The sequence below is a fragment of the Corapipo altera genome, unplaced genomic scaffold, assembly GCF_003945725.1.
Source record: "Corapipo altera isolate COAL_440 unplaced genomic scaffold, ASM394572v1 44, whole genome shotgun sequence".
Lineage (NCBI taxonomy): Eukaryota > Metazoa > Chordata > Aves > Passeriformes > Pipridae > Corapipo > Corapipo altera.
The window spans coordinates 14,843,530-14,856,644 of record NW_020884880.1 but is presented as its reverse complement, the minus strand read 5'-3'; positions in this window follow the sequence as shown (position 1 = coordinate 14,856,644).

The following is a 13,115-nucleotide window of genomic DNA, read 5'->3' as shown; positions in this document are numbered from 1 at the left end:
GCTGAGTTCTCTTTTTGCTTTGAATTTAATTTTTTCTTTATACATCTGATCTTCACACTTTTTAGTGTTCAGTAAGGCTGGTATAAGGCCAGACAATAATGTGTTACTGACTAATAAAATCTTTTTTCATTCATTAATTGAAATAGTCATACATATTTTCATGTATCTTTGACCATTCAGCTGTGATGGATCTTATGTCATCCACTCTGTCTTGGTTATAACAGTTCATAAAGTGTGTTTCCAACTACTGCTTGTTCTCTTAATTCTCTGTAAAACTGAAAAAAAAGGTGTTGGTTTTTTCATTTACCTCTCTTTCATAAAGCCATAGTAGGTACTGGGATATTTTTAGTATTTAGTCAGTGTAAGAAGTTCTGTGCATACATATAAGCATTTTAGAATTCTAAATCAGGTACGTAAACCTTATCTATATGCATATTACTTATTATAAGTAAGTTATCTTTTTGCTTTCGATGAATCTTGATCCTAAGAAGGGGTCTGGAGCATTCTGGCCAGAAAACCAGTGCTGTTTCTAGAACAGTATTCAAATGTACATGGGGAAAATAAGCTGTTCTGTGGTAGTTTACCACATGGGCTTTCTTTCCCCTTGTTGGTACTGATGCCATAGAACCTCAGAAATTTCCTAACAGTCCTGTAGTTGGCTGCATTTACTATCTGCAAAAGGTTTTTCAGGTAGAGAGTGGTTGGACACTGGAACAGGCTCCCCAGGGAAGTGGTCACAGCACCAAGAGTGACAAAGTTCAAGAAATATTTGGACAACACTCTGAGGCGCATGGTGTGATTCTTGGGGTGTCCTGTGCAAGGCCAGGAGTAGGACTCGATGATCCTGAAAGGTCCGTTCTATCTCAGCATATGCTGTTTTTCTAAACTAAAGCCTACTTTTTAGACATTGTTAACCTTAGTGACATAAAGACAATGTTATGGCAGCTGTCTGTATTACAGCTGATGAAATGGTTCATTCTTAGTTTTGGACTGCGAGAACACAACAAAGTTTTGAAATACATGTAAGCACAAGTAAATTGGACTTGCATTTACTAAGAACTTTTTATCTTAGTTTTTGTGCTGTATCTCACTCACTTGATCAGGTTTACAGTCAGTGAATTGGGAATTTTTGTTCAAGGAATCTCTAGTTCAGCATGTGGAATAAAGGAGGGTGAATGAATAACTAGGATTTTGAATGGTGACCCAGACTAATAATTAAACACCTATCTTGGTAATTCTTGAAAGATGTAATATTCACATCTTGTCATGTGACTAGAAGATGGAGATGCAGCAGATTTTTTTTTTTTACTTTTTAAGGTCATGTGAAATTTGTATTCCGAGTGTACCTCTTTTGATCCTGAAAATAATCTCTCGTAATAAAAAATGTAAATTTTGGTTACATTTTCTCAGTTGATATATTTTGCATTATAGTAGAAGTACAGAAGATTGGTAAATACAGGGTATAAAAATGACATGGGCGTTATTCTTTCTGTTTATGGTTGACTTGGCCTCCGATCTTGGATTTTAACTGATTTCAGTAGGTAAGCTATTCTCTTTTTATAGTAAGTATTGTTTGCATTGTGTGTGTAAATTTAAGGTAAAAAAGTGTGAATTTAAGGCACTAACCTTGAGTGCCATCACATGGCATGAACAGGACAACTGCATGATCAAACCCAGCCAGCATGGGCTTATGAAAGGCAAGTCCTACTTGACCAACCTGATCTTTTTTTTTAGGATAAGATGACGTGTTTAGTGGATGAGTGACAGGCTGTGGATGTTGTCTACCTAGACTTCAGTAAGACCTTTGCCACTGTTTCCCACGGCATTCTGGAGAAACTGTCTGCTTATGGCTTGGACAGGCAGATGCTTTGCTGGGTAAAAAAAAGGCTGTCTGGCCAGGCCCCTGGAGGGGTGGGGAATGGAGTATCCAGCTGGTGGCTGGCCATCAGTGGCGTTCCCTGGGGCTCAGTACTGGGACCAGCCCTGTTTTAATATCTTTATTGATGATATGGATGAGGGGATTGAGTACACCCTTGCAAAGTTTGCAGATGACACCAAGTTGGACAGGAGTTGATCTGCTGGAGGGTAGGAAAGCTCTGCAGAGGGATCTGGACAGGCTGGATCAGTAGGCCAAAGCAAGCAGTATGAGGTTCAACAAGACCAAATGCACTTGTCTCACAACAACTCCATGCAGTGCTACAGGCTGGGGGAAGAGTGACTGGAAAGTGGCTCTGGGGGTGCTGGTCAGCTGTCATCTGACTATGAGCCAGCAGTGTACCAGGTGGCCAAGAAGGCCAATGGCGTCCTGGCTTGTATCAGCAATAGTGTGGCCAGCAGGACCAGGGCAGTGATTGTCGCCCTGTACTCAGCACTAGTGAGGCTACACCTCAAATCCTGTGTTTAGTTTTGAGCCCCTCACTACAGGATAGACATTTAGGTGCTGGAGCGTGTCCAGAGGAGGGCAGCAGAGGTCATTAATGGTCTGGAGCACAAGTCCTGTGAGGAGCAGCTGAGGGAACTGGAATTGTTTAGCCTAGAGAAAAGAAGGCTCAGGGGAGACCTTATTACTCTCTACAATTACTTGAAAGGAGGTTGTAGCAAGATGGGGGATGGTCTCTTCTCCCAGTTAACAAGTTGCAGGACAAGAGGAAACACCCTCAAGTTGTACCAGGGAAGGTTTAGATTGGATATTAGCAAAAATTTCTTCACCAAAAGCATTGGCAGTTTTAAGTTGATGGTTGGATTTGATGATCTCCAAGGTCTTTTGCAACCTAGGCAATTCTATTCTGTTAAAATGAAATGGATATTTGTAATGATAAGCACTATGCCATCTTTTTCTGGGAAATGTATGATTTAATGAAATTATTTTACTATAAAGTCTTGTGTGTGATGCTGTACATTACTGAAAACAGCTTTATTGGTGGTATAGAGAATTACTTCAGTGAAGTTCATACTTCCTCACAGCATATATTCTTTGGCTTTTTTTTTAGCATTTGAGAGGATTTCTCTTGTCTTGTTCTGCTGTTCTGAAGGTGTTTGTCTCTGTTACCGAAATTAATTGATCTGACAGGGGTCAGAAGAAATACCTGGGTTCCTCTATGGTTTTGTTGCATGTCAAGCAATACGCTTGTTATCATTATGAATTCTTACATAAAATGGATAATAAAGTGCTGGTATGGCTAAGTGAAGTAAATCGTTACTTTCCAGATGCCTATTAAGCACTTAGTTCCTGAAGTCAAACACTGAAGTTCTGAGCTTCTGAATGCTTAAGATTTGTTCCAGGAAGAGAGAATTGGTTTGTACTTGTGAGTCCTGTTGATGTCAGTGATGGAAGGACCTGCAGCTGAATGAACTTCAACTGACCAATGTAGTTATAATCAAGATAAATTTACTAGAGGTGAGAGATGGGAAGAAGAGGTTGTGCAGCAGGTGGTTAAATTAAACTATTGTCTGTCCATTGTTTCTAGCTCTGATTCTAGTAATTAACTGTTTATTTCTACTGTTACTTTCTGTGGGGGTATGATGTCTGCAGTATGTAAAGCTTCATCTCCTTGGTATGGGTTAAAATTTTGCTTCAAACAAAGTCATATCTCAAAGTAGAAAGTAAACATTAATGAATCTCATTTTTAATGAGTAGCAGCAGAAATCTTATAAATACACTCTAAAATTACACTGGAAGATACACTGAGAGGGATTTAGTGAATGTAGGCTTTTTAAAAAAAGGATGGGAAGACCGATAGGATATAGGAAGTGATGTTGAGAATCAGAAGTTCAGGAAGGATAACTAAGAGTAACTTACAAACAGAAAATATGGTATTTTCAATTACCTTTATATTAATTAAAAGCATGAAATGATGTATCATAAGGCCATTAACATTTAAATGGGATTCTGATTCTGATCTGTGTCAGTGAAGTCTTGTGGGTAGTAATCCATTTTCCATGTGACTAATAAAACACAGATACTTTGGAGTTTAGTCAGTGAACAAATCTGAACCATTGTTCAGATTTAGATAGTGAAAGAAAAAAAACCCTGATGGATTAGAAACTGGTTAAAAACTTCAAAGCATCTATTAGTAAGAAGTATTGGTGCTGGCATTTAGGTGAAAGAAGGAAAAATAAAATTAGTTCGGAAAACCAGTCCTTATGGGCTTAGGCCATATGCATTTACTTTGCTAGTGCTTTTTTACTGTGATTAAAAACTTCCAGAGCTCATGACATCAAAAAAATCCATTGTGCGGAAAAAACGAAAAGATTCCTTATTGTTGGCTGTGGTGTTATGTTTGGCTTTGAAGAACCTGACTTGTTTTACAGTTTCAGTCAAAGATCAACGCAATCATTTGAGCCTTGACTTTCTGTTCCAGGAGTCTGACAGAGCTGGCGGCATTTTCTTCTGTCAGGCTTTTGTTGTTTAAGATCAACTCTTTGACTCACTGACACCGTAATGAGGAGTAAACAAACCCTATTTCTTTGCGACAATTCGTAGTATGTTTTTAGTGGATTCTGAATTTAGCAGTTTTGGTTTAACAGTTGTTAAATCATGTAGCTGTAGTAAACTTATTTACTAGTGGTAATAATTGTGTTGAGGAAATTCGTATCACAGCCTATCACAGGCCCCTGTGGAGAGTTTTATCTTTGGTCTCAATGTATGAGCTTTGGCTCTCTGCTGGTACCTGTCTGCTTGCTTCAAAATATCATCTTCCTAGTTCTCCTCCTGCATTTAACTACTTCTTTATAGTCACTGGATTTCAAATGTCCTTCTTGGCCTTTTGTCCTGATGATAAGTGTGTTAGATTCTGACACACATGTGTTTCAGATCAGCTGAAACAGGTCCACGTGTGTTTCTGATCAACTACATGAATGAATGTTCTAATATATGGGTTTTATAAATATATGTCTGTCTGAGAGTAGGTACTCAACAGTGTTTAGAGGATACGATGTTGCAGAGAAGCAAAAGTTTAAATTTCATGTAATTCCTGTGATTAGAGAACATAACAGTGATATCCCTTAAAACTACCTTAAGAATCAACATCTACGAGTACTGATCTTATCCAACAGATATATAAACATCTGAAGCCTTCTGGATGTCTGATATTAAAAAGAAGACATGATTTTGTGTCTTGCAGAACCTTCAATAAAAATAATTTTTTAAAAAAAATATTTAATTTAGAATTCCATTGATTTTCATTTTTATTCTGTGTTCTAACCAAATGTTATCTGTTTTTACTTCTCAATGGTTGGTTGGTGTCTATTCACCATGCAGCTTACTGTTCATTGATGACATTTTCAGCAGACCTGAAAGTTATGAGAATTAGGTAACAAGAGTTAAAGGAAAGTTATGTTGGCCTAATTACTTGAGGAGATTTGGGTCTTGTATTCCAAATTCCATATGGAATGAGCTAAAGCATTATTTCCATGATATTTCAGTACTTCTATACATTCATTAATTAGTTTTCAGATCTGTCATTAATAAATGAAATTGTGTATTCAGAATACAAAACAGATTACCTGCTTACTTATATGGAAAATAACGAAGATTGGGTAATTCTGGATGTCCTTCACTGGGATTTTGTTGTAAAGTTTTAGATAAGCAAGTAATCTCTTTGGGATGAGAAAAAAAGAAACCTTCTTCCAGGCATCCATCCCAAGGTTAATATAGTGAAGTTGGTCTTAAGTAAATTAACTGTTTATGTTCCTTGATTTGAGGTTCTGTGAACAATTCCATGCAGGTATAAGTTTTCCACTCAGTGAACAAAAAGGAAGGGAAAAAATCTCAGTTTGAAAATACTAAGTCAAGGAAACTCTTGCATGATGGAATGATGTTGCCATTGTCAACACTTTGTTTTTGACTACTACTTCAGTTGGTAGAGGAATTCCATTGGTTGTGGGAGACCAGGTTCAATAAAGTCCTTTTTGCACCTGAGAATTATCTTTGATCTGTTACTTTTAGATTGCTGCTGGAAGTTTTGGGTATGACATGCTTATAGTCTCTCATCTAATAAAGTTTCCAACTGTAGAAGTTAGAAATTCACTGAGGCTCAAAATGAAATTCAGGGGACCTACTAATGGGCGAATATCGTAATTATCAGAGAGCAGATTGACTCTCAGTGTTTCCCTGACAATATACATTTTTAGATGAAGTGAGGCAGAGATAAGAGTGAGAGTGCAAATGGCAGCTCTCAAGCAGAGAAGGGATTGGTTTCTTTGCTTTGTGTCAGTCCTCAAACCACTTGCACATTAATACAAAGAGGGTACTCCTTATTTTAAGTCATGTAATGATAAGGTTCTTTTTGACTGCAAACCGCCTTCATAGATTGAATAAGATGTATTGTGATCGTTGCCAAATACCGATCAAACTGGAGACTGACAAAAGTTGCAGTTCACATAATTTATTTTCTGTTCCACTGGTAGTTGTAACTATAGGAGAATGTAATACCTAGTTCATTAAACAGTTTAATTAATATTTCTAAACGTAATAAAAATGTGTCTGTGTTGAGTTGAATTGACTTTAGAAGGCATTGATACAAGTATGTTTTGCTAATCATCAATTACTATCAATAGTGAAGGTTCTGTATGGAAAATAATGAGGGTCCTAAATTAGACGTGGCACAATGACAAACTTTTTATTTAGTTGGAAAAATTTATTTTGTTGTTTTCAGGTCATACTGGAGCCTGAAATACCTAATCTGTAATGCCTGAAGAAGAAAGAATAACAACTATTTCTTCCCCTCTTAGAAATTAGGTGCACAGTTGCTATCTGAAGCACTTTATCCAATTCAAATTTAACCTTTGGAGTTCTTTTCTTCTCTAATATAAGAACTTATATTCTGTATTTCATTCCATTAATGAACTACTAAATCTGGCTCAGATGTTTTCATATAAGAGTTAAAAGATACATAATGCTTATTCAAGTTCCTATGCTGCTATGTAACTTATTACCTATAGGATTTGCATTAATGTCCATTATCTTGAAAATCTTATGAAATTTTCACAGTTGTATTTTCCAATGTCCCTTATGGTTAGATTGTTGAAAAAAACCCAAACCAAAGCAAAACAAAAACAAACAGGAATGAGAAAGAAAGAAAAAAAAGACAAGAGATTTCATTTTTCCTACTTGCCACCAGTTTAGTTAACTTGTCTTCTTGAGCAATATTACCATTGAATTAAATACTGACATTTAAGTTTCTCTTAGTTGAATCTTGCCTTCTCTTTACTGTTTTATGGTATACTGCCAAAATTACAGCATTTTCAACAATTAATCCATTTTTTCCAGGTAAACCTGGCATTTATTAGTTTTCTAATTCTTCTGAGTGATTTACAGGACATAGCAACGTCTGACATGTGCTTTTGTCTTTTGCAGACCAGGTGTTCCTACCCCTTTGTATTTAAAGGTGAAGCCCTGTTTTTTATTTCACTAGTAACATATTATTCTATAAATTTAATCTGTTTGGGGATTTCAGTTGAAAAACTGCTCCTGGTCTCACCTTAGTGGATAGACCAACAACCTTTATACAGTGCTTGCTAACAGAGTTGGCTATTCTTTTGATGAATATGGATAAATGTATAGTCCAGTGCTTTGTTCCATTCCTCTAATTTATGACACCAGTAATAATAGATGATGAATGAGATATCCAAAACATTAATAAATTATCTGAAGATGTGTACTAAATCAAAGAGGAGGAGACTAAGAAATAATCTCATATAATGCCTCCAAGAAAAGTAAGCTAATTCCAGAGTCATTTATTCAGCAATATGCAAAAACCCTGAGAAATTTGTTGAAATTGAACTGCTATAGTTAGTATGAGATTAATATAACTCAGCATTTCAAATGTGCTGTTATAGATACTTGGATCGCCAGATTCAAGTGGCAAGAGATGTAAAACTTACAGACTAAAATCACTCTTAAATGTTTAAGTTAAAGCGTTGGGTTTAACCATGTTTAAAATAAAATACAGCAATTTTACTTTACACTGATGATACTTACATCCTCTTCCCTAAATTCACCTATCCACTAACAGGATTGAAATTTGCAGCAGTTTTCTGCTGTGGTTTGCATTCACTGACTTGATGATTCTGTGTAAAGTAGCCACTTGTTCTAAGAGAAACTGTGCAGCCTTTCATTTTTCTTAAAGTCAAGTTTCCATGTTTTGTCCGTTTGGAAGCCACAAGCCTTAGTTCTGGTGACATCAGGAGTCTCAGAAGGAATATTTATGTCAGAAGAGGCATTTGACTGCTTATGCAGTATTCGTGTTCCACTTTGTTAAAGACAGGGAGCATCAAAGGAGAGGCTTGGTTTTATGCGAGCAAACTATTCTTATTAATCTCTTTCTTAATGTTAGTAAGTCCATTGAAATTTAGTCACTGTTGTAAAATGGAGTGAGATTTAGGGAGTGCTGGTAGAAATAAAACACACTGGTGGTGTTGTAACGTTTTCCATTTTGCAAATTGACACTTGGAGGGTTTATGAATGTGGTTTTTATCACATTAGACAACCTGTGTGGGGGCTTAGATTTGTCATCAAAATGATCAATACATCTTTTGTTCTCCCCTTGTTCTTATTTTTTGATATTTTTCCATCCATGCCTTGTAACCTGTGCTGGAGTTTATATGGCTGTACAGAACTGATCCAGCTTATAATATGTTTTTTCTTTGTTGAGGTTATACAGTGAGTTGCAAAGCAGTTAAATATTTTTAGTATGAAGTTAACTAAACATTCTAAAGACTACACCTTCTACATCGAGGAGAATGGAAAACCCATATCCTTTATGATTTCTAATCAAATCTGATCACCTGTGGATACAGGTAATTAAACTTATCTACCTAATTGTGTTAAATTTACTCATTTTCGTTTTTATGTTTTCTGTGTAAAATAGTGCCCAAGAACATATTACTGTGCAACAGAACCAGTATAGTAAGTGGTTTTCTATATTTCATGAATGCAACATCATTTTTTGTGCCTGTTACACATAGTTGGATTCTAAGTCAGCTAAGTTGTACTGAACTTCTGAATTTTTTTTTGTCTCCATTGCCTCTGTCATGATGCCTGTAAGAGTCTCAGTGATCCAAACTGACCATAGCATCTGGATGGTGGCATGCTATCCCTGAACTCATAATGTTTGTCTTTCAGCTGGAAAATTTTTGGCTACGTTACTTTCTCATTTCCTAGAGTATGTTTTATTGGTCTTCTTTGTACACATAGCCTTAATTTAACCTCTTAACTGTGGAATTTGTTGTAGTTGCAATTCTTTACGTAAAAGTTGTCATCAGAAGATCTCATCAGTTGCTTTCCACTTTTTGTTTCCTCTCAGTTTTTAGTAAATACACTGAGTACTGTTAGTCACTTCTAATGATCAATCTTCACTATGAACAATTAAAATACTTTTTAAAAATAGTGAATTGTAAATAGTATTTTCTTTTGTTTCTACTTTAATCTAGGTTTAGGCATCTTGTGAAAATGTTTATATAAATTCTAACTTAATCATGGAATCGTAGAATATCCTGACTTGGAAGGGACCCACAGGGATCATCAAAATCCAGCTCTTGGCCCTGCCCAAGACAGCTCCAAGAGTCACACCATGTGCCTGAGAGTATTGTCCAAATGCTTTTTGAACTCTGTCAGGCTTGGTGCTGTGACCACTTCCCTGGGGAGCCTGTTCCAGTGCCCAACCACCCTCTGGGTGAAGAACCTCTTTCTAATATCCCGCCTAAACCTCCCCTGACAAAATTTCAGGCTGTTCCTTGGATCCCGTCACTGGTCCCCACAGAGAAGAGATCAGTGTCTACCTCTACTCTTCCCCTCACGAGGAAGTTGTAGACTGCAATGAAGTCTCCCCTCAGTCTGCTCTTTTTAGGCTGAATAAACCAAGTACCCTCAGTCATTACTCGTAAGGCTTCCCCTCTAGACCCTACACTGTCCTTTGGACACTCTCCAGTAGCTTAATACCTTTCTTATATTGTGGTGCCCAAAACTGCACACGATATTCAAGGTGAGGCCGCCCCAGTGCAGAGGAGAGTGGGACAGTCCCCTCCCTTGACTGGCTGGCAATGCTGTGCCTGATGTCCCCAGGACACAGTTGGGTTTCCTGGCTGCCAGGGCACTGCTGACTCATATTCAACTTGCTTTTGACCAAGACTCCCAGGTCCCTTTCCATGGGGGTGCTGTCCAGCTTTCATGTTCCCAATCTATCCATACATCCAGGGTTCCTCCATCCCAGGTGCAGAATCCGGCATTTACCCTTGTAAATTGTCATATGGCTGGTGATTGCCCAGCCCTTTAATATGCCGAGATCTTTCTGCAGGGCCATCAGAGTAGTCTACAGTTTAGTGTCATCAGCAAACTTAGTGTACCTTTGAGTCCTGCATCCAAGTGGTTTATGAAGACATAGAAGAGCACTGACCCTTAAGTGGAGCTCTGCAAAACCCCAATAAGTGATTGGTTGCCAGTCTGATATAACCCCATTTACTGTGATGTAAATCAATCTGCTGTATTTATGAGTCAGAGTAGGACTAGTTTGGCTCAGTCAGCCCATACTTAATGCAGTTTTTAAATTTCACTTGTTTTTCTCCATAGTTGACATGACCAGGTCTGTAATTTTTAACACTGTGAAGTTTAAAAGAGAAGTGGGGATATCAAGCATGTTTAGAAACTAGGAATTATTTCTATTTTCTGAGATTATTAGATATTTACACATAAAGTATAGATGAAGATTTTAGTAGTGAATTTGTCTTAACATCTATCTCCCACAATTTTCTTCTCCTGTTTATGTTGAAGTTTCACATGTAAGTGTAAGATCTCTACTCCACCCTTCCATTTATCCTAATTCTGCCTTGGCTACAAAAGTATAAACCTTATAGTTAGTCTTCAAGGTGGTTAACTTGTAGCACTGCATTGTACAAAAGAAACCGAGGTCTTTCTGCATTGATATTTGTGATGGTAAAAAGGGCTTAGTGATTAGAGTGGAATGGATTCCCTCTTTCTGCAGACCCACAGGCTTTCTCATTATGTTCAGGGTGAAGTCAAGATCTGTTGAAAATCAAGATGATGTTTCCCAATAAGGGAAAGGTTGAAGAGAATTTATTTGCCTTATCAGTATTGGTCATGATGCCAGACCTTAGCTTAAGGAAAATACCTATTAAGTAAGCTACAGAATCCTATCATATATTCACTAACTTTCTCATTACTTTAAGGTGGCAGTCAAGGCTTTGTAAAAATCAGAGCTGAAGTCTATTAAATAGTGTTTTAGAGGTTAAAGTGCTTGCTCATGGTTATGGTAACATAGATTTGAGTTTTTTATGTCCACTCTAGGAACTTGAATAAGCATTATGTATCTCTGTGAGGGCTCTAGTGTCTCTGTTGTGGAAAATGTGTCTCAGAATCTCATGGTGTATAAGTCTCACTTGAAATTAATTGGAGCAACAAGGCAAAAAGAGAATGGTAGCAGAACTTGGAGTGTACAATGCTCATCTGGTTAAAAGTCGAATACACTCTGCACCTCGTCCAATTATTTATAGAAAATAGAAAGATTTTGTATTTTTCAAATTGAAATACTTATATTGATATTTAAAAAGGGATTCAGCAGCTCTTGCTTTACCAAAATTGGAGCATAATCGTTTAGTCCAACAACAGTTAAGACCTAACTTAGGAGAGCCCTTCTGTAGAACAAGACATGACCTGGTCTTTTTGAGAGTAAGATGCAATATCCATTCTTTCGTACGAATAGACATAAAGGAGAACAACCATTAATTTTGGAAGATAATGATTGCACACTGTATGAACTTAGATAATAGTCAATTCTTCACATGAAAATTTGTCCAGTTTGTAGTTTTGTATTTTATACCTCAATGGAAAGGGTGTCACAAATAAAAATATAATTGCAAAGAATAAATTTTCAGCCATGAAAAAAAAGAGTAACCAATTCAGTTAATACATTTTGTGTTGACAACAGGAATGTTTTGGCCTTAACTGTATTCCTTGAGAAACGAGAATCTTAAATGTAAGGTTGTACTCTGTCATATATATTAAAATCAAGAATTGCATGACTAAGGTTCTTTGAAAAATAGCAGTGAACTTTTAAGTAGCACATGTGGATGTTTAATAAATGTAAGTTACTTGTTTGCCCAGTCCATTTATTTAAGCATAAATTAGGTTTCATAATTTCTAATTCATAGAAAATATATTGTTTTAATAAGTTTTAAACACAGTAGAAGAGTACCTTTAATTGGAAAACCAAATCTTGCTACCAAAATAAAGATCCCTTAGTTTGGAGTACTTCCAGGTTAACGTGTTATGAAGAAGTTCACAGTGAAATTTGCAGTGAATACTGCAAATCAATACAGTGAAGGGTTAATTGTGAAAACTGATATGTTTTGTTTTCTTATAAATCAAGAGGTTGATAAAATGTACACTTACTGTTGATCATTAGAATACAAAACTATCTGTTAAAATCAATTAACATGCATATCTGATGACTGATTGTATAAATATGAAAGTCAAATAATTGTAATCATTAACCATGGCTTCAGGTCATATGAGTTGTCAGCTCAAAAAAACTAGAGGAGAAAGAGGTTGATTTGCATATATTTAATGTGGCATGCTGTACATGTGGGAATTGAGATAAACCTTTGCAAGTAATCTACTTGTTTTTATCTAAAAATCGACTAGGAAACTTGGGTTATAACAGTGAAGTGATCTATGTTTTTTATTGATAGCAGTTGATTCAGTAGTTTGGGATTTAACATTTTACTGTGTTTTAATATTTTAAAATTGATTTTTTATTAAGAGACAATTGGAAGAAGCTGGTTAAAAAGTTATTCAGAAATACTCAAAGTTCTTACCAGAAACAGACTCAAAATTATCCTCTAACAGATTGTGAGACTGAGTTACTTTTACAGTTTTTAGTTACACTTATCAATATGTATAGCAAACACTTTTTTACTTTTTATTATTAAAAATAAATCAGAGATATGTTAACAATTTTAGTGAAGTACTGTACTGAGTCACAAAACTATCTTTCTATATGTAGTGGATCAAGCAGCTAATTTTTAATTGAATTTATTATTTGTAATAAATACAGGGAGGGATTTGTGGCAGAAGAATGAGTCTTCTGGCCTGGAAAGGA